General features: G+C 41.0%; 1 protein-coding gene across 5 annotated transcripts in view; it reads left to right on the forward strand.

The window, feature by feature from the left end:
- NFIA (nuclear factor I A) overlaps positions 1-21,852 on the forward strand; it is a 427,373-nt gene that overhangs the window by 3,386 nt on the left and 402,135 nt on the right. The gene's annotated exons all lie outside the window — the stretch shown is intronic.

Here is a 21,852-nt window from a genome sequence, read left to right on the forward strand (position 1 = left end):
AATGACTGGCAAGAAATCTTTTGAAATCTAACCCTCTCTCCCTCATGCTTTAATCATGCCATTCTTGAAACAGATATTAATTTAGGCTAACACTCATATGACATCTTTGGTTTGCAAACTTCTGACATACAGCAAACCTATGTGAAATGAATTTGCCTCCCCAAGGTTAAAAGACTGTAAAGTTGGGCACTGTGGTTAAGGACATTTTATTTTCTATTTGAAAGGGGGGGGAGGACATGTAATATCCAACAGGTATTTAAAATATTGAAGTAGGTATCCAAAGTTTATGTGACTGCTACCAGCTCTGCTAGCTTTATCAATGTTAGCTCCTGGTTTTTCAATTTTAATAATATCCTGTAGAGGATTATCACATGGGTACAAGTGATAAAAGAGTTTCAGATTTGTATAGAATGCTGCACTGACTTCAGATGCTGAACCCGGTCCCAAAACCAGGTTGATGTAAAGATGGAGTTGCAGAAGAGGCATGAATAGAGTGAATCTCAGTCCTAGCTTGCTGTGGTTGAGATCAGAAGAAATATTTCTTGCAAACTGTTCATCCTAGTGTCTTCATGATGACTTTGCATCTTTAAAAATGAAGACTTATAAAAGAAGCTCTTCACTTGTGGGGACAGACATACTCGCAGGTGCTTCTGAGTTTAAATAAATCCTCCAGGCTTTCAAACTTTGTAACAGGTACAACTTTTTAATGGATACCTACAAGGTACTTGTACCTGCCACTATTAAGCTTAACACAGTAATTCAGGGACCAAAGCTACCAGTAGGATTACACCAATGTAAACCTTTCTAATACCCACCATTATGCTGCAAAATCTTCATTTCAGTATAGTCATTTCTTTCTTATAACTACCAGTATCATAAAAAAATAGTTTCTAGAAATGTAACATTAAACATATTTAGGCCTTCTACAACACGATTCCTGAAAAGTATTTTTGTTGCGTTCCTTCTGAGTTTCCCACCGAAGTGCTTAAAATCTTGGAAGCACCTAAAGTGCATACACAAAAAGTGAAAATGTGTAACTCTTGGCTTAAGAATGCGTACATCTTCAAAGTAAAGTATTAACAACAAAGAAAAATCTAAACCACAGCATGTTTCGTAAGTGTTGTATTTCATGGTATAGTCTGAAAAGATTCCATTAAGCATTGCAACTTTTCGTTTGATGTACAACTGTCTGAATGCATTGGCAAGTTATACTTCACTACTCTCATTTTGTATTTCTGAAGGATATACACCAAGTACTATAGGATTTTGCTTGTATAATTGTAGTAATTTATTATTACGGTCAAAGACCAGTTCAGAATTCTTGTATTATTGCATTGGCGTGTGTGTGTGTGTGTACTATCACACTATCGTGTCAAAATTATTGTCTGAAAGTGTACAGCATCTGTGAAATCCAATTCTGAATCCTCTTTTAGAAATGTTTTCCAGCTGATTAGCAAAACTTGCTTTATACAGCATGATGACCTGCATGCAATACATACTTTCTGTCCTGCTGTATATCTTGTTCTTTAATTGTACTATCCCTAGTTTCTTCTTTTTCCAGATATATGCTCTATCTCCATTTCTTTTTTTACCCTCTTCCTTCACCTGCCCTGAATATTGTTAGGAATGTTTCTAATTTAAAGTCGAAAGAGCCAGTGGCTGATTAGAAGACAGGAAATTGGAAGATTAAACTGTCTGGTTGAACTTCCTTTACTTATCAGCACTCTGTAACTTACACTGGATTATAAACTCAACAACAGTTACAATGTTATTTTCCCTGTTGTGCTTAATTTTTCTTTCTTTAGACAATCTGGAAATTAGGCAGTTGATGACTCTGAGCCAAGACTGGTTGTTTCCAGCAATTGGGTAAAGGAGATTCGAATAAATATGGATATTATAAAGATCTGTTCCCCTTTACGTTCCAGGATTTGCCGGAATCTGAGTGTGTACTGTGTTTGCGATATGTAGATATAATGTAGACATGATGTGTATAATATGAGCCATATCAGCTATTGACATTGAATCAAGCATCAGATCATATCGTACTTTCCAAGGGAAATAACATTATTTAGTAAGAGGAAAATGCAGCATGATAATCCTTACTCAGACCTTAATTCCCCCTTCAGAAATGTTAAAAAAATAAAAAATTGCAATGCCATGGGTACAGCTGTGCAATATGCTGGCAAAGGAATAGCAAGGTTCCCTAACGGAGACATCACTAGGCTATTGTTCCAGACCATAGCTTGACAGCAGAAGGAGCTTGTTTTTCCCCAATTGCTCAAAAGCAAAAAAGAAAAACATTGGGAAGCATTTCTTGTTAATAGCTCAATGTGAACAGTTCAGACCCAGATCAAGATCCCATTGGCTGTACAGAGAACAAGAGCTGACTGACCAAGTCGCTGCAATATAAGCATCCTGAATATTGCGAGTCTCCTATGAATGGCGAAGCCCTTTATTGCACTGGTTCAAAATTTGAGATGAAACTACCACTACTGTGCGGTTCTGTTGCTCATACCTGAAAGACCTTTACTCCATTCCAATCTATAATAACTTTTATGTATGTGTTAGCTTCTAATATTTAAATGGCAGGAGCCTTTGATGAGATTTTTTTAATTTTAGATGTTATTGAGGTTTCCTATACAGCATTATTTTTACAGTAGTTCTGAAGTTTGGTTTTTCTGAAAATATTTTAAATATTCATCTCAATTGCAGAGAAAATCTGAGATAAAAATGTAGCTAAGTAACGGCAAGCTCAGAATTGAAGCTGCTTATATCATGCCTAGCAATAGTACATGTGCGAGATAGAAATGGCCACCGGCAACTATAGAAGGTTTAATATCCTTTTCTCCTGTTGTTTTAACTGGACAGCCATCACATCCACATTTGAAGCACATTTAAACACAAGCCTTCCCCCCAAAGAATGCTGAGAACTGTGGCTACAATTCCAAGTAACCTTCACAAACTTCAGTTCCCAGGATTCTTTGGGGGGAAGTCATGTGTTTTAAATGTATGCTGTCATCCTGCCTCCCACCCAGCACACAGAGACAGAGGCTCCTATATGTAAGTAAGAAAGAGATCTTTATTCAGACACAAAACTGTACAGACTTGCTAATAGACAGTGTGGGCTCATCCACACTTTTGCTTGGTCCATGACTTCTAGGCATGGGTCCGAGAGGTTTTATCCTATTGTCCTGACACTTTCCCTGGGAAAGCCCACTGTTTACTTCTGAACTGAAGCAAATGTCAATAGGGTTTTCTGCAGATTGACATTTTTTCCCCGATTTAGTGGTAAATAATGAGTTTTCCCAGGGAAAGTGATGGGACAATAGAAAAACCTCTCAGACCTGTGTCTAGAAATCAAATGGAAGAAATCATGGGACAAAGGGAAGTAGGTGAGCCCTGTGTTCAGGAGCTATAATTCAGGAATTCAAGAGTCAGGCAAAATGTTCAGAACTGGACAAAAGCATTGATGGTGTCCCAACCATTTCCTTCTGATGCAGCTGAAGTTAATGTACAATAGGGAGAGACCTCCACCCCTGGTACCCACCAAACAGCCCCTCTTTTGTTTCTTCTTCTTCTTCCTCCTCCTCCTCCTCCTCCTCCTGCATCAGGCCTGCCAACCCAAGTCCATGACCACCATTGATATATGTTGGTAACTACCGTAGCCAGGACAAGTTAGTTAGTAGGCCCATACCCACACACAGGGTGTGATCAAACTTTCAGGAGCTCAAGTGGACAATGAGGAAAGATTATTCTAGTAGGGCCTTATGTATCTGTAGACAGAAGAATCTATCACAGCTTGAGATGCTGTGGTCACACCGGGTGGACCATTGAGGGGCTCCATTCTGGCTGCTGGTATTATTTGAAGAAGAAAAAAGGCTTTGCAACTGTTGTAGCAAAGCTCGGTGGCAGAGCACATGCTCTGGGTGAAAAAGATCCAGGCTGTGGATCCCACACAGGCTTGATCCCTGGCATCTCAAAGCAAGGCTGGGAAAGACTCCCATCTTAAAACCTGAGAGGGCCCTTGACAGATAGCCCAGTGGTCTGGCTTGGTAAAAGGCATTGGTCTTCAGCAGGTATGTGAGGAGAACCCAGTACAGTGGTACCTCGGGTTACAAACACTTCGGGTTACAGACTCCGCTAATCTGGAAGTAGTACCTCAGGTAAAGAACTTTGCTTCAGGATGAGAACAGAAATCGCGCTCTGGCGGCGCGGCAGCAGCAGGAGGCCCCATTAGCTAAAGTGGTACCTCAGGTTAAGAACGGACCTCCGGAATGAATTAAATACATAACCAGAGGTACCACTGTACCTGAATTGCAACCTAGCCTAAGGTAGATTGTAAGCACACCACTGCTATGAACCATAAGATATTAAGAAGTAGGTCCCCAAATGCTTGTTTGGGCTAAAGGTGCCCCCCGGAATTCAGAAGGCTCAAAACTGCTGTTATAAGGTAACTTCCTAAGCACATGCTTATCTGCCATGTCAGGCCTAACACTTTGATGTTGGCTGTGATTTAGAGCTCAGCACATGCCTATGTCTCTATGGCAAGTGCATCTGCAAAGTACATGGGGCCCTTTCCTTTTTCATAGGCCACAGTGGTGCGGTGCAAGTCACTAAATCATGTTTCGGACTGCTTCTGTGTAAGAATAATTCAACATATAGAGAATCTTATTAATATTTCTAGCTGAAAAGGGGAGAAGCAGGTGGAAACAGAAGGGGCTTCTTTTTAAAGGCTCTGATAAATTGCAGTGGCAATAAATTATTTTGAAATAGAAAAGGAAATGTGTGTGTGTGTGTGTGTGTGTGTGTGTGTAAAATGGCTTGCTATATCAATGTCATTTTATCTCTTTGAATGTACACATTTAAGAAAGGGTGCAAGAGGTGTTTATTATTAATTATGAAAATCCATATCAAAACTTTACTTAAGGACCAAGTGGTCAGAGGGTCTAGGAGTTTCAACATGTTGCAAATGTAAGAGCCTATCCTAAACAGCTTTGAATTTATGGCCACTGTAGTCAAAGTTCTGGACTATTTCCCATATACCAGATTGCTGAGACATGGCTATGGCTAATCTATGCGTTCCTAGAAGAGACAAAACAGTTATATTAACTAATGGAGCTGAATTCAAACCATTTGTTACATGTAAACATAGATTTTCCACAGGGCTGCTGAGTATAAACTTAACCATCGTCCAACTACAGACACATCATGGCGTGGTATAATACAGACCCCACATGTTTCATAGACTTTTACTACCAACAATTGCAGCAACCTTCCTTCAACAGAAACACGTGCTGTCCTCGACCTGCACTGACCATATAGATTAATTTCAGTTAGAATTCTGCAAAATGAGACCAAATACTGGATCAAAGGACACATATCACCACAGAAAACAAACAAGGATATTGCAAGCCATTTAAAATATAGTCTGTTAGGTTGTAAAATCTTGTAGAACTTTCGTAAATAAGGTTCATGAAAGTTAGTTGTTTGTTTGTAACATTTATATACCTTCCTTTTCTTCCAAGGAGCTCAAGGCTGTGTACATGGTTCTCCTCCCCATTTCATCGTCACAACAACCCTGTGAGGTAGGTTAGGCTGAGAGTGAGTGACTTGTCCAAGGTCACCCAGTGAGCTCCATGGCTGAGTGTGGATTTGAACCCTGGTCTCACAGGTCATCGTCCAACACTACACTGGTGTAATGAAAATTCTGCATCTACTTCAGAATGCATAGAAAGAGAGATTAGATGCATCACTCTGTGGCCATAGACAAGGGAAAGGGGAACCTGTTGGTCTCCAGGTGCTCTTGCACTTCAACTTCCATCAGTTGCATGGAAGTTGAAGTCCATGCCCCAGTCAGCATGGACAATGGTCAGATATAATGGCATTAATGGAGGACCACAGTCTCCCCATCTCTGCCATAAACACAATATCTCATTACTATCAAACCTGATCATTCTGGCAAGATCTCAAAGATGTTGAAACCTCTGTAGAGCAGTATCTCCCCTCCGCCCCCTCCGCCCCAAAAAACCTACCAATTCCTAAATATATCAGAGGGCAGCCACTTAAGGTGTATCCAGATGGCACTGTTTTCTTGGGATGATGGCAAATTGACTTTGCAACTCCTAGAACCAAAACTGCATCATGGTTTTGAGTCCCTCCTGAAAAGGTGCAATCAGGGAGGCCCCACTCCAGTATTATGCAGAGTGGGGCAACCACCTGATTATTTATTATTATACATTCAATCTCAGAGAAACTTGTAATTTTTTTTTTTTTGCTTCAGGTGAAAAACACACAACTTGACTGGTCTTGAGTACTATGCACTTTGACTGGGTGGTGGAGGATTTGCTGCAGAATATCTAGGGCCAACAGCAACCCAACACACACAACCACTGGACCATGTGGGTGCCACTTAACAGAGCCACAAAGGTGTTGGCAGAACATAGCAGCAGAGGAAGCTGATCATTGGTCCATCTAGCTTAGTATAGTCTACATTCATTGGCAGAGGTGCTGTAGGGTTTCTGGCCTGCCTGGAGATGCCAGGAAGTGCAACTGGGATCTTCTACATGCAAAGAAGTTGTTATACCACTAAACTGCAGGCCTTCCCCAAAGAACCAGTCTCAGCAACACCTTTCCTTTTATCTTGGTACCTTCTGCCTTGATTTCTTGTGTTTTTCCCTCACAATGAAGCAGCATATTTGGCAGGGGAGTGAGGAGGTCACATCTTAGCCTCACAGTATGTATTGATGTCTTTGGCAGGTCTTGGATGAGTTTCAATTTCAGATTTATAGTCTCTACTACCTGCAGGCCGCAGATGCTTTGGGAAAATTAGATATCGTCAGAAGATCAGCAGGCTTTAAAAACATATATATATAAAGTTCTTGGAAGTCTAGTGAGGATGGGCACTTTAAAGGAGCAGAGATCTTAGCATGCTCTTCATGGGACAAGTTCACACATGACTCTATGGGTTATAGCATCCAGCACTGTGTGCATGGAGTTCCACTCATACAACAGGACTTACCCTTCCTCTCCTCACCCTGTGCCCCCTTCCCATAATCCTGAAGGTCCACCAACCAGCAGGACCTTTAGGGGAGAGGAGGTGAAAAATTTGTTGCACAAGGAGAACAATAGCAACGGATACAACCCTATATAGGCCTTTAGGTGTACAGGTTGTGAACTAAAGGTTAGGGATCTACCAATCAGATGTTAATCACATTTCTCATTCTGCCAGGTCACTATATCCTGGGGCAGCACAAGTGGCCTAACAATGGACACACTGGATTCTTCACCCGTGGTGTGAGCCTGACTTCCGCCTGACTTTGCAACCTGTTTTGCAAATGTGTGTACCTCTGAGTCAGTTGTACCTTTCCCCTGTCTTTTATCTATGTTAAGTGTATGTCTATTGATCATTAAAATTATTTTAAGAAATGCAAATATTTTTAAAACAATCCCAAAACTTCTCTGGGAATTGGGCAGGGCCCAGGCCCTCTCAAAGAGGACTGGGCCACAGCCAGCTTTTGAGGCCCCTAGTCATAATAAAAATAAAAATGACAACACCTAAAAACAGAATAAGGCATCAAAAAATAGAGAAAAAATAGTTTAGTTTAGTTTAGTTTAGTTTAGTTTAGTTTAGTTTAGTTTAGTTTAGTTTACAAATGCTTTTATAGCCGGAGAGAGTATGTCACATGTTGGTCTGATATACATGAAAACAGGTTGGGAAACAGAATGGCTGGGGCAACCCAGTCAGATGGGTGGGGTGCAAAAAATAAATCATCATCATCATCATTATTAAAAAGTATCCAAATTTTAGACCACCTATGGAGATAGAGACCCTGGGCCAAATGGACCTCTTAACACACACACACACACACACACACACCATATTGGCCCTTGACATGGCAGGTGTGTTTGTGAAGTCACAGGTACTAACCACTGTCCACAGCTAGCATTTCCCTGTTCAAAAAGACACATTTTGAAAAGCTGCCATATGAGTCTTTTTATAGTTCATGCTGCCAGCGTAAAAGGTACACTTGGGCTGAAAAAGGTGACGGCACTTCCAAATTGTCTCTGGGGGGCTCTACAAACTGTTACATCTCTCTTTGCCCTTCAGTTTACATGCATGCCTTCATGTGTTTCAGGATAAAATAGTATCAACTTTTTCCGAAGGGTATATCAGATTTCCCACTCCCCTCCTGCAAGCCTTTTGTTCTCTCTGCCCACATGTATTCTCGTCGATTTCAGTGGGATGTGGGCTACAGAGGGTCTTGAGGCTTTTATGTGTTTACTGCGCTAACATTTTGCAACTGTCAATCTGCCACATTTAGAAACAGAACAGTCGAGTGTAAATTAAGTAGAAATGCTAGAATTAAATGTACTTGCAGAACCACAGACTCCAGTGAATAACCTAAAAATCTGTTTCCTAGCTAGGTTTTTATGTCAGCTTTTCATTCTACATTAATTCCTCTGAGGCATCCTCCCTCTACAGCTTTCATGTGGTTGAATGCCATTATGCATCTTTGACAATTTGATCCATCCTGGATCTTTTGCTTTTGCACCACTGTACTTGTTGCTGTCTTTCTCAGTTAAGAAGTACAAGGCGCTGTGGCATTGCCAGCTGCAATCCCAGGCTGGATCATTAGTCAAAATCTGAGGTTAATCAACTGCAAATTCCATTAGCTTCATACAGAGTGAAAATAAAGAACAGACGGTCTCACATGCAAGCCAGAAGTCAGGTGCAATACAATGAAGCTCGCCTTCAGGTATAAGACTTTTTCCATTCCTCAAAGAAACATTCTTCATGATAAGAGGGAAAAGATCAAATGCACATGGGGGGAGAGTAATGGGGGCAGGAGTTTCAGAGAAACATCTGTACAAATTTTGTATTAAGACACCTCTTTGCCAGTACAGAATAAATCCAGTACAGAATAAATCTCAGTTCTTCCTCAAATGTTCTTTCCACGTACATGCATATACATGTTTTCTCATTCTAAGAAATAGAGGTCAGATATGATTCCAGTTTTCTGATATTTATATTTATGCACTAGCAAGGAGAAACCAAGCATTATTATTTTTTTCTATTTCTGGAAGCTCACATTTCACAGAGGTACATTACTTACTCACCTGTAGAGGGTCTGTATTTGAGTAAAACAGAAACAATTTTCACAATTACTTTGAGAATCAATAGTTGATTTTTTAATTGCCTTGAATTGCCAACTGAATATTCTTTCTCTCTCTCTTTCTCTCTCTCTCTCTCTCTCTCTCTCTCTCTCTCTCTCTCTCTCACACACACACACACACACACACACACACACACACATTGACTAAATGCTGTCCTAAGAGCAATTTATCTGTAAGATTAATCTGTTCCACTTTGGATAAATAGTGCTTCTTTGCTAGGACATGTAAGCAAAATTATTCATGACAAAAATTAACAAATGAAAAATTAAATCTACAGTTGAAAGCAATGCATATGACATTAGCTGCTAAAATAAATGTTTTCCTATGAAAAAGCCACATAATGCATTAAGGTTCCAATGGTTCACACTTAAAACTGATTTATGTCATAGATGCAGATACTGTAGTGATTGCTTTTTTTCTCCCTTCTGCAATTAACAATTCACATGAAAATGACTAATAGCATGGGATCATGTTTTAAGAACCCGTTTTCTTTTCCTCAAACTTCCTTGTTGCCGTTAACATGCTGAATTCCTGTATCACAAGAAAGTTAGACAAAAAGAAAAAAAAGCAGGCTCTAAAAATATTAATAATAATTCGCTAAATGATTATTTGGATCCTGTTAATAAGGAATCAATGGGAATATTGCAACTACCAAAACAAAAGGCTAAACTATCCAGGCTCTGGGAACTGTAAACTAACAATTGCTAACACAAATGGTCCCTTTCTGATCATAGTTTGCGGTGGAATGAAAGATGCAATTGTCTGGAAGTGATGAATATGGGATCCATGCTGGCGGAAGAGTCAAAGGTCATCTTATGCAAAGGTCCTTTTCTCTCTGGCACTGTTTCCTTTGTATAGCATAGTTTGGCAGCTATCTCCTTGCACTTCGGCTACCTGCCAATGCAGCTGGTACTGTGCAACTATCTGGTAAAGACTACAAAGCATCACTCAGCAACCAGCAGCTTCACATGGGGCCCCATTTGCAGGATGACAAAGAAAGATGGGCTATATGTTCTACCATCTATGCCCATTAAAAAAAACAAACCTCTTAAACTGCATGGCTGCAAGTTATTGCTAATAATGTAGCGGTGACTGGATCTGTATGATCTGTTCTGGGGGCAATGGTATCATCTTTGTCATGTGTGAAATGGTGCAATCAATAGGGAATCAAATATTTGCTCTGTGTTCAGAGATATAGATATAAATAGATTAATGTTAATTCACTGAGCATTCTCAAAAGTGAAAGAAACGTTTTCCCTCCAGGTCATTATTAGTGACCAGTAGCACAATCAACAATGACACCAATCATACTCCATTTAAGTGGGGGAAAGGGTATTGTTTTAAATCTTGTTTCAAGTGTCTTTAAGAGCCAGGGAAATGATTTTTGAAAAACAGGCAACATGACTCCTATTTCTTTGGCAAAACTGAAAATCTAGAAGGCAATTTGTGCAGCTGTCATCCAAACTTGATTTTCTTATGGAAAAGGCAACACCGTAATCCTGACCGCAGGAGAAGTTTTTGGGTTGGTTTTGCCACACACAACAAACACACAGCATGTTCCCACTCTTTTGTCTTATTTCTTCAGATCTATTGTGATCTATTGAGCCAAATGAAAGGACTATTTTGGCTAGGATGACGCCCAGCCGCGGAGTTTCAGTTCCTTTCCCCCAGATGCCCATCATGCCCAATGCCTATATAGGAGTTGAAATTCTCTTTGAGTGAAAGTTAGGAGGGATAAATCCTCTTCCCCTGCTGCAACATAGAAAAGCAATATTTCAGGCTTTTTAAAATGAGTTCTTCCATATTTTAAACAGAACTCAGTGTGGTTCTTGAGCAGTAGAAATGGCACTGACACTCTCTCTCCTTCTGTTGACCACTTTAGCTTAGGTAGCTAAATTTCAATTTAGGTAGCATAGATTTCATATCGCTAATTTTATATGTTAATGTACCAGTTTCTGTGTAAATTTGTATAGCCATAATGAAGACACTGGGGCAGATCTGCATCAGCCCCAATTTGAAACGGATCCCATTGCCATCAATGGATTATAACAAATTTACATTGTTCACATTGAATTCACTTTCTATCCTATAATATATTTTTTATATTTTTTTGTGGTTGGCAGGAGAGAGAAATTAATTTAAAGGATGAGAAAACATAGAAGGCATTCTTGGACTCTTCATACTTTTTATTATTATTTGCACTGTAGCCATATTACATATATGTAATTGTTTGGGCTTTTCCCCCATCCTCTTTGTGTGGCTTGCAAGGTTCTTGAAAAATACACTAACTTTTAAATGGAAGCAGGCAATGGCAAATGATGATCGAAGATGCCACTGAAGAACCACTTCTGTTTCTTTCTTTCTTTCTTCTTATTCTTCTTCCTTTTTTTTGTTACAAATTACAGTCAAAATCTTAGGGAGATGAGACACAATAGTGGAGGTGAAAACCCCCGAGTCTTTGGTTTCTGTCTTTTTCCATTTGTCCCTGATACTCTGTTTCGTCACTTGTTCCGATATCAGCTACTTGAAATTGTTATATATAATTTAACGTTATACAGAAGCATTGTCATATCAAACATAGTGAAATGGATTCCAAAAACACCATCTGGTATTTGGGAATGCACTGTGAGTTGGGAACGTGAGAAGAGATATTCTTTGCCACTTTGCTTGGGATCCAGCCATTAGCAGTGTAATTGCCAAGGAAAGGTGACAGGCTTCAGGCAAGTGGGTATTTTTCCTTCCCCAGCCTATTAACTCTATGAGTCCTAAACCAAACACACGAGACATTTTCAGGACATCCTTGTTTTTACAAATGTATTTTTTCTTAATGGGGCAAATTAAACAACCATAAAGGTTATTATTGAACCACTAAGACGAGGAGAATAAATTGAAGAATCAGCTTGTTGAGATAAGAGTTGAAATTGAGGCACGTCTGTCTTTAAAGCTGCAGCATGCATTAGAAGTGGATTTGCAATGATTAGATTTTTTACAAGCTTTATCCAAACGTTCATTTAAAAGCCACCATTGGTTTCTTCTAATCCACCCGAAATTGCAAAGTCCATGTTGTTTAGGTCATCTGTGACCATTCTAAACAGTATTTATCTGATGCAATCTGAGTTCAAGATCCAAAGCACTGTGGAAGACTGTAGGGAGACTTCAGACTTGGTGATAGGGCGGTTTCCTCCCCTGCAACCCCTTCTCCTTCCATCCCTGTGCCTTATGGGAAACTGCTTTTGAAAGAGAAGGAAATTACTACAGGATTTTGTGACATGGCATGGGACTGACCTATTCAAAGCAGGAAAATAAGTTAAAAGCTCTGCACCAGTCCAGTCGAAAGCAACGTTTAGAACCTGTCCTGCATTCTCTGTCTTCTTCATCTTTGCTACCTCTTCTGTATTTTGCAAACAATGCATGAAACTCAGTTCTGAAATCACATACTATCTTGAGGAGTTAGAGGGAAGCATAAGTCTACTTTTTTGTTTTCATAATCTTCATTATGACTTCATTTTGATATTATAGTCTACAATCACCTGTCACGGGGGGGCGGGGGGCTGCAGCTAGGAATCTGAGCACAAAAGAGATGGAGTGATGTTAATTTATGATAAGTTGCACCCTGCTACTGCTACTTGAATATATAGCTATGTAAATATGCACCATCTAAATGCCTGAGCCATGATTTACATAAAATTAGAACGTGGGTTCTGCATTTTAAAATAAACACTACATGGCTTTGGCCTGTCTGCCTTGCAAACCAACTCCTCTCTTCTTTCTCCTCCATTGCAGTCTTGCTCAGGCCTTCCATGCCTTGTGTATAAATAGGGACTCCTTCTCAGAGGGATCTCTCTCTGATTTACCAAAACCCAAATGTGTGCATGTGATGGAGATGGTGCTTACCTCATTCACATTTTAATATGTTTTGTTTATATATATATGATAGCCCAGACTTTGTCGTCATGAACAGAGTGGCTCCTTCAATCTGTGGAAGGCTTCTGATTCAGCACATAAGTCCCACTGGTGTGACAGAGGTGGAAGCAATTGCTGTTGATTCCCCCTTTCCCATGAAAGTCCCTGTGTACTCTGAAAGCCCACTTCACGGAATGGAGGTGGCACCAGAGGCTAAAGGGGGAAGGGGGAATCAGCAAAAATATCAACCCAGGACCACTGGATCCATCCCAATATAATTATAACCAGGATGTTTAAAATCCTGGTGCTTGTAGAATGAATTTAATTAAATGTATAAATGCAATGAAACCTGCTATTCTAAATTTACATATAATACACATGGATTGCATAAAAAATAAACTATGCATGTTGTACTCAATACTGCTGCTTCTATATGCTTGGAGGAGGAAAGTGGTGCATTATATATGCACTCACATTTGATGTGATCCATGTGTATTTTGTCCTGGAGGAGCGGTGTGCATACTCAAGTACAAAGATTAACACACAAAAAGTGGCTATAAGGGCCTACGCATGCATATTATGACTTGTACAGTGGTACCGCGGGTTAAGAACTTAATTCGTTCCGGAGGTCCATTCTTAACCTGAAACTGTTATTAACCTGAGGTACCACTTTAGCTAATGGGGCCTCCCGCTGCTGCCACGCCACCGGAGCACGATTTCTGTTCTCACCCTGAAGCAAAATTCTTAACCCGGGGTACTATTTCTGGGTGTGCGGAGTCTGTAACCTGAAGCGTCTGTAACCTGAAGCGTCTGTAACCCAAGGTACCACTGTACATGTATGTGAGTCTTCCTGCCCCACATGCCACAGATAGAACATCCATGCTAGCAGTAGTAGACGGCATGGCGGAGTGGTACAGCTCACTTGACCTCCAATCAGTTATGTTACTACTGCTTGCCAAGAGAGATTGGGGAGGCGGCTGCAGCAAGGTTGGCATGGTGCAAAAGCACCAGCGGGAACAGTGGATTGGCTCCTGGGTGGCTTTTATTTCTTTTCTTTTTTTGCAAACAGAAATAAAAGAGATCTGAAGTTTGAAAACAATGCCTTTCAACTTAGTCAGTTCACACATTCATATGCAAGTCATCAAGGCACACTCCTTTCCTTTTTTCATTTGCTCTGGTAAGTTGTTCCCACAGAGTCCTAGCTCCAAATGATGCCATATATCTCTTCACACCTTGATTTATTTTCACACCAACCTTGCTGAGTGAGGGCTGTTCAGCAGCTATGAGAAAAGTAAATTAAGTGTTAAGAGATAATTAGGGGAAGGTTCAAAAACTAAAAATGCCAATATCATAATGCATACCCATAATACAATTCTATGTGTACCACCACACCTTTTTGATTCTGTGCTGGTTTGGGTTGTAGCATCTCAAAATGGATATTGTGCCACCAGGGAAAAAAAGTGCAGAAAGGAACAATGAAAATGATTGATAGTGTGGAGCATAAGAAAATAAGAAGAGCCTGCTGGGTCAGGCCAGCAGTACCAACTAATTCAGCATCCTGTTCTCACAGTGACCAACTAAAAGCAGGTGCTGAGGGCAATAGCATCCTCTCCCATGAGGAAAGGTTACAGTCATAGGGACTTCCTAGCTTAGAAAAGAAAAGAAAATGTGTAAGAGGGACATGGAAGAGGTAGGCAAGAGGTAGGCATGATGGGGAGCAAGTGGACGAAAAGAAGTTTTTCTCTCTCACTTCTCATGCTAGAACTCAGGGGTCATCCAGCAAACCTGAATGTTGGCGTGTTCCAGACTGACAAAAGCAAGTACTTCTTTGCACAGCACGTGGTTAAACTATGGAACATATTACCACAAGATGTAGTGATGAGCAACAACTTGGATGCCTTCAGAAAGGACTAGACAAATTCATGGAGGTTGAGGCTGTCCATGACTATTAGCTATGATATCTGTGTTTTGCCTCCACCATTTGCGAATTTGACAGATTCTCCTCCTCTGAGTCTGAGTCCTGCTCAGGACTGGGGTGATGTCAAAATGTGCGCTTTGTCTATATGTTTGCCTCATTTCATGGATAAAGGGTGAGTGGGATAAATTCTTTGAGTGAAAAAGAGCTGGCAAAAAAGCCCCAAACCTCCTTGTCTGGCTCTTTTCTTTCCCAGCCCAGGTGCTATACTCCAACTCCCATCAGTCCCAGCCAGCATAGCCAATGGTCGGGGCTGATTGGACATGTAGCCTAACATCTGAGGGCTACAAGTTCTCTACTCTTGGCTTAAAGTAACAGCGTGTAATGCAGGGCTGTTGTTGGACTACAACCATCATCAGCCCCAGCCAACATGGCCATTGTTGAGGGATATTGGGAGTTGCAATCCAATGTGCTCTGGAGGGCCTCACCTTCCCCTGGTGTAATGAGATGAGGCAGGGTGGGGGTGGTATCCCTGCCCTTCTCTACAAAGAGTAGAATATCCAACTCACTTCCCATGTTTATATGAGAACAGGGCACCCATGGCTAACCAGTTCTGTCTTGCTTAGTTCTCCTGCACCACGAGAAGACCATACCCTTCAACATTTCTCCAGTGAAAATGCAGACATCCTGTTTAGCAATAACAACAATTTTATTATTTGCACCCCACCCAACTGACTGGGTTGCCCCAGCAACTATGGGTGGCTTCCAATATATATAACACATTAAACATTTTTTAAAAAAACCTTCCTAATACAGGGTTGCCTTCAGATGTCTTCTAAAAGTTGTGTGGTTACTTATCTCCTTACCCTCCAACGTTTCTCCAATGAAAATAGGGGCATCCTAAGGAAAAGCGGCACAATCATATCAGAAACTGGGATGGCTTCTGTAAATCTGGGACTGTCCCTGGAAAATAGGGACACTTGGAGGGTTTGGAGGGCCCTTAGTGGCTACAGGATTGTATGGTCCAGGCAGAAGTGGCCAGCAGACTGTATGCAGTTGCAGATCACCCAGAATGTGGGTGAGTTTGGGCACACGAAAAGCAATATTTGTCTAGCGCACCTACGCATGATCCGTACCAAGGGTTACCAGATGTCCATATGATCATGTGGCTCATAAGCCCGGCATCCTCTGCTTCCCTTCACCATGGAGCACTTTGAACTGAACATAAAAAAGCAGTAGTAATCTCCCTGCTGTTCCACACTCCAATTCCTGTAACTCATTTTACGGCAATCAGATCGTGCAGACACTCAGTTGTGGAAGATATTTTTAAAGCAGCAGCATCTGGCTGCTTGGCAGAGACTCAGCAGGCAGTTGGGTTTGGTTGCTTTGGATTTGCTTCTGGGTCTGTCACATGTTTTGGCTCCAGGGGGGTGGGGAATAGTCTGGGCAGTCTTGCTTCCTTGGACATATTTCTTATTTGACTCACCTTTTGGTTCCGAATTGTGCATTTCCATTCATTTGCCAACAAGCAATGACTTCAGCGGATCCCTGGCTTTGTTTACAGAAAAAAAATGCTTGGGTCCTCTATTTTTTCTGCATGACTCACATACAGATCTCTGCTCACGTTACAGCTGCGCAAAGCTTGCCAGCAGAGGTGGACGTGCTTGCGAGGAGAGTTGTTGGCACAGCATTCAAACCTCTATCAGGCTGTGATCAGGCTTATCTCCTCCTGAGAAGTAAATTGTCATTCTCCGAGAGGCCAACAGTTCCAACAAGAGCCTCTCTTCCTTCCCCTCCACAAACCAAGCTAACATGTTCAGTGCTTCCCGATAGAGATGGTGGCTTGTTTTAGTTTTGTGTTCTCTTTGAAATCTGCCCGGCTGGTTAGATTCACAAGCTGCAATTGTCATTTTTAACGGATTCCAACAATTCCTTGCACGGAGCACTGATGGAGTACAAAACAGTAGTCCCGTGCTGGAAAACCCCTTGATCCTCACTTTGCAGTCTATTCTGCGATTCACCAGCATATGAGGGTAGGTGTGTTGGTGTCAAATATAAGGCTTGCCACAAGTATATGTGACAAATATGTTATGACAACTACAGAATTGTTGATAAAGTCGACAGGTGTTAGGAACAAGGGAAGTACATACAGTAGTACCCATGAGCCACAGTATGCTTGGCGCTGCATACCAGGTGCCCAAAGTCTGCTTGCTTTGCTTTGTGCAACAGACTAAAGAGTCATTGTGCAACACAATGTGGTGGAAGAATTCTGGTCAATACCACTTTCAATTGCAGACATGGGAGGGGAGTGACTTTCTCATTTTTCATTAATATATTTAAGAAATTTAAGAAATTTTGAACCTTTTAGAATTTGCATGTATTTATTTAACTTCTCATAGCAGCCCACAGGATGAAAACTAAAAAAAAAACCAACCAAGTGGGCCTTGCAACAAACAGTGGTAGCAGTGTTCCAGCCAGCCATTCACCCTTCCAGGATACTCCCTTGTATTCTGCTATGGCATTCTAGATCTACTGTACACCCACCAGATATTCAGTATCCTGGGGCCACTAAGCATGCTGGGCTGTCCCTCTCCCTTAAAGTTTTCGTTCAGTTTTGTACTTCTGTAAACCTTGGAATTCCACTGACCTGCTGGTTCTCCCACCCCCTGTTTTGTTTCTCAGTGTCCCTGTTTCAGCTACATTTTTATCAGCGCTCACCTCCTGAGGTTACTATTAGAAGGAGAGATAAGTGTACAGCACAAATCAGGAGCAGCAAAAAAGAATAATAAAGCAGATGAAGCTTGCACAGACTGCACAAAAACTCAACATCTACAAGGCCTCAGCAAATGAGCACCAAAAGCTCACCAAGTTCAATGCGTCGCAAGGGAAAGAGTTGGAGCACCATAACTGAAAGGCCCTATTACCTGTCTCATCTCTGTAGCAGTGGAGCCTGAAAGGGGGTCCTCTGAAAAGTATCTAAATAGCCAGGGAGCTTCATGTGGGCAAATGAGACCCCTGCATAAATGCATCCTCTGCATTCCCCACAAAAGGGCCATGCTAAATCTTTCTGATTTGCTAATTTTCTGCATGATCCCTGGCATGCTATTTTACAAAACGCAGAGGGCATTTTTTGGAGTTTGGGTGAGCAGTTATATATGGAGTAGGATTGCTATGAGAAAGGGCATCAGCAGCAAGCATAAAGGTGGCAGGATAAAAGCTTACATTCATGGTTTCAGCACCCTGTACTATGCAGCAAAGTGAATATGGCATTAGAAACATCTGGTTGTCAACCAGATATAACTACATTTGAGCTTATTCCTTACAAGTCATTGGGTTAAAGCTACATATTTGGCAGAACCCTTGGTGCTTCCAATATCCGCTACAGTATGCGTAATTATGAATTTCAGAATGTGGGAGGTTGTTTTTAAAGTATCTCTGTGGTTTCACCTAACAAATGTTAGCTTCACAGAAGTTTATCCCTTTGACCTGTTGTAGCAAGTCAAGATAATCCAGAATTTTTACAACTATCAAGGGACTGACAGAAACAGGTGGATTCCCAGCAGGGAACAACAGCAAATTCTTCAGTGTAAATTCTGTCTGTGTGGTTGTTTTTTAAAAAAGAGACCAAACTAAGCAAAATTAAACCAAAGTATATTTAAAATAAGAGTCATTTAGCATGCGGTGTCCAGAGCTACTCTATTAATTATATCAGGACAATTTTTCATATTTGTTTTATTTCTTTGTGTCTCCTTCAAAGTAGATAATTTATCATCATGAATGCAGAGGGCAATCCTCTTTTAACTTATGACTCCTTATAAAGCTTCCTTTGCTGTGCTTTTGAAGTTTCTTACCATGCTTTCAAACATTTAAAATAGGTTTTAAGACTGGCACACTCAAAATTAGTAGACACAACCTTTGATTTATTCATAAGCAGCCTAAACATTCTAAAACGTGTTATTCCATAAATTATTCTTTGTGAGAGAGTTTTCATTCTGCAAACTGTATATTCGGGGTAGCTGAAAGAAATGGCTTGTCCTCTCTGTACCCAAAACGGGAAAGTCTTTAATGACTTTTTAAAAACCTTGTACATGCTGTATTTATGTCCTACAGAGGGCTGGTCCAAATGTTGCTACTGCCACACAAGGGTCACTAAAAAAGTTTTTCACCTTTGCAGTGTTCCATGTGGAAGGAAGAACATCTAACAGCTTATTGCCACACAGGTCTCTCCAAATACATACAAACAGAAGCAAAAGGGAAGGGTGCCTCAAAACAGTAATATAAAATATAATCTTATAAAATGATAAAATGCCTTTATGTAAGTAGTTAGATCCCCAATGCATTTCAGTAGCAACTTTTCATGGAGGCACATTAATATAGTTCTCCTTGAGGCATCATCCCTCAAGATGGTGCGATCCTGCACATCATCTTTCACCAACCAGTTGTCCTCCAGACGGCTTGGACTACAATTCACATCAGCCCTCGCTAATACATGTCTACACAGAGGTAAGTCTCGCTGAATTCAGTGTGACTTGCGCCCAGGTAAGTGTGTAATAGAACTGCAGACAAATATGATTTTTGATGTCACTGCTTCTGTGTGGAACCACGCCAGTTCAAAGGTATATGGCAATTTTGTACTGGCCCAGATAGTCTAGTCAAATGGAAGTTAAGGCTTCTCTATCAGAGTGGCCAATCCATTCTTTTTTCACAATAAGGCTTGGCAAACAATATAGGTATTATGGGGTCATCGAGCTTGGCTTTATTGTTATTGATTTCCTGCTCTGTTGTCACAAAGAGAAAGGGCAGCTATGGGCCCAGCAACTAAATATTAACCCACTATTTTAATTCTGTATACTGTAAGTTGCCATGGTATGGGAAAGTAGCCCTGAGGGATAGCTCAGCCGGTAGAATAGCTCAGTCGGTTTGAGCCCAATGTTGGGTGAAAGATTCTTGCATTGCAGGGGGTTGGTCTAGATCTGTGGTCCCTTCCAACTTTGATTCAAGTAATAAAGTGATAATGGTGATAAATGGAATGTGGGGGGAAACTAAACACTATTGTTTATATGAATATGAATATGAATATAACTATACAGTGGTACCTCGAGTTACAGACGCTTCAGGTTACAGACACTTCAGGTTACAGACTCCACTAACCCAGAAATAGTACCTCGGGTTAAGAACTTTGCTTCATGATGAGAACAGAAATCATGCAGTGGCAGCGGGAGGCCCCATTAGCTAAAGTGGTACCTCAGGTTAAGAACAGTTTCAGGTTAAGAATGGACCTCCAGAACGAATTAAGTTCTTAACCCAAGGTACCATTGTATAAACATGGGCCTTCAGATGAAAAAAAAAACAGATTTTAAAAAGTTTGGAAACTAAATAGCAAATCATTGGTGCTTGACAGATTGGTATTTGTTGCTTACAGTATAGGGTCTGTTTTTAATGCCTTAGTCTAAAAGTCACCTCCAAGTCCTGGGAACTGTTCCCTAATGAAGGAATGTGGGGCAAGGCAGATGGAACAGCTTGCCACCACATGCATTTATTTGAACTCTGTCCACATGATCCCACCATGCAGATTCCTGTCATAAAAGCCCAGGTGAATAAATAAGCTGGAAATAGATGCATATCTTACACCAAGTTACAGGTGTTCTCTTTCCCAGGAGAACTGTCTATCTTTGAATTGCTGACCTGCTTGGACATTGGAAGGAGCCAACCACACCTCTCCTTGCCAGAGACAGGAGAGAGGGGAAACCTCTCTTTTGCCAAGCATTAAGACCCGGATTGAGATTTATCCAAAACTGACTAAAATTGTGAGGCAGGGCTTCCTCTTGGCACAATTTGTTAGCTGAACAGAAGCCAAAACATCAGTCAGCTTCACTAATTTTAACTCTGGTCTGTGGTCCCAGCTTGGTGAGTTTGTGCTTAATCTATGCTCAATTATGGATTTAGTCTGTGGTTTAACATATGTGGCTGAAGTGTGGAGGTTCCTTTATAGGCTTTTCACATTTGTATCCCTAGCTGGATGAGAAACTTGTGTGCTCAGTGAACAGTTCTGCCCCAGATGCACCTGCCAAGACTGCACAGGTGCGTGGCCCTATTAGAGGGGGCATGGAAGAGGCTGGAATTACAATTTCAAATAGCCTTCTAAATAGCTAAACTGTATGATTTCTGGTAAGCTTGTATGTTCCCACACACAGTGGCGTAGTGTGGGTTGTCAGCACCCAGGGCAAGGCAAGTAGTTTGCGCCCCCTCTGCCCTAGGGGCAGAGAGCTGCGAGTGCGAGCGCCCCCCCCCAGATGTTGCGCCCGGTGCGGCCAGCCCCCCCTGCTCCCCCCACGCTACACCACTGCCCACACATTAGACTGAGGCTCCTTCTGCAGCACAGGTGATGGAGAGATGTTCTGCATGAGAAATATAGTGAAACCTTCCTTGTGGTAGACACTTGTACATGCAAACTGATATTACATGAGAGAGCTTTATTTTTTTAAATAATTTTTATTAGTTTTCCAATATACCCCCAATAATAGCCAAATTATAACAATAACAATTAATTCCCAAATTTTACAATTATCAAAGCACCAACCAACTTCCAATTAATACATTTTAGTTAAAGTGGCTCCCCGCATGATGGTCTGGGAGCATTTCCGATCTTATATTGCTGCGTTCCATAATCTTAATGAATGTCAGTTACTTTTTTAAAAAAAAATAATTTTTATTAACAGGCCAATCACATCACATTATCCAAATCACATTAGTTCCAAATTATACAGCCAAATTTTAAATTTTGTTGGGGGTGCCCATACATCAAGCTCCGCACGAGTCCAAAACTCCGAACAAGTCCAAACATCACTTATATTACTGCT

Source organism: Podarcis bocagei (genome assembly GCF_964188305.1).
Source record: "Podarcis bocagei genome assembly, chromosome: 5".
Taxonomy (NCBI): Eukaryota; Metazoa; Chordata; class Lepidosauria; order Squamata; family Lacertidae; genus Podarcis; species Podarcis bocagei.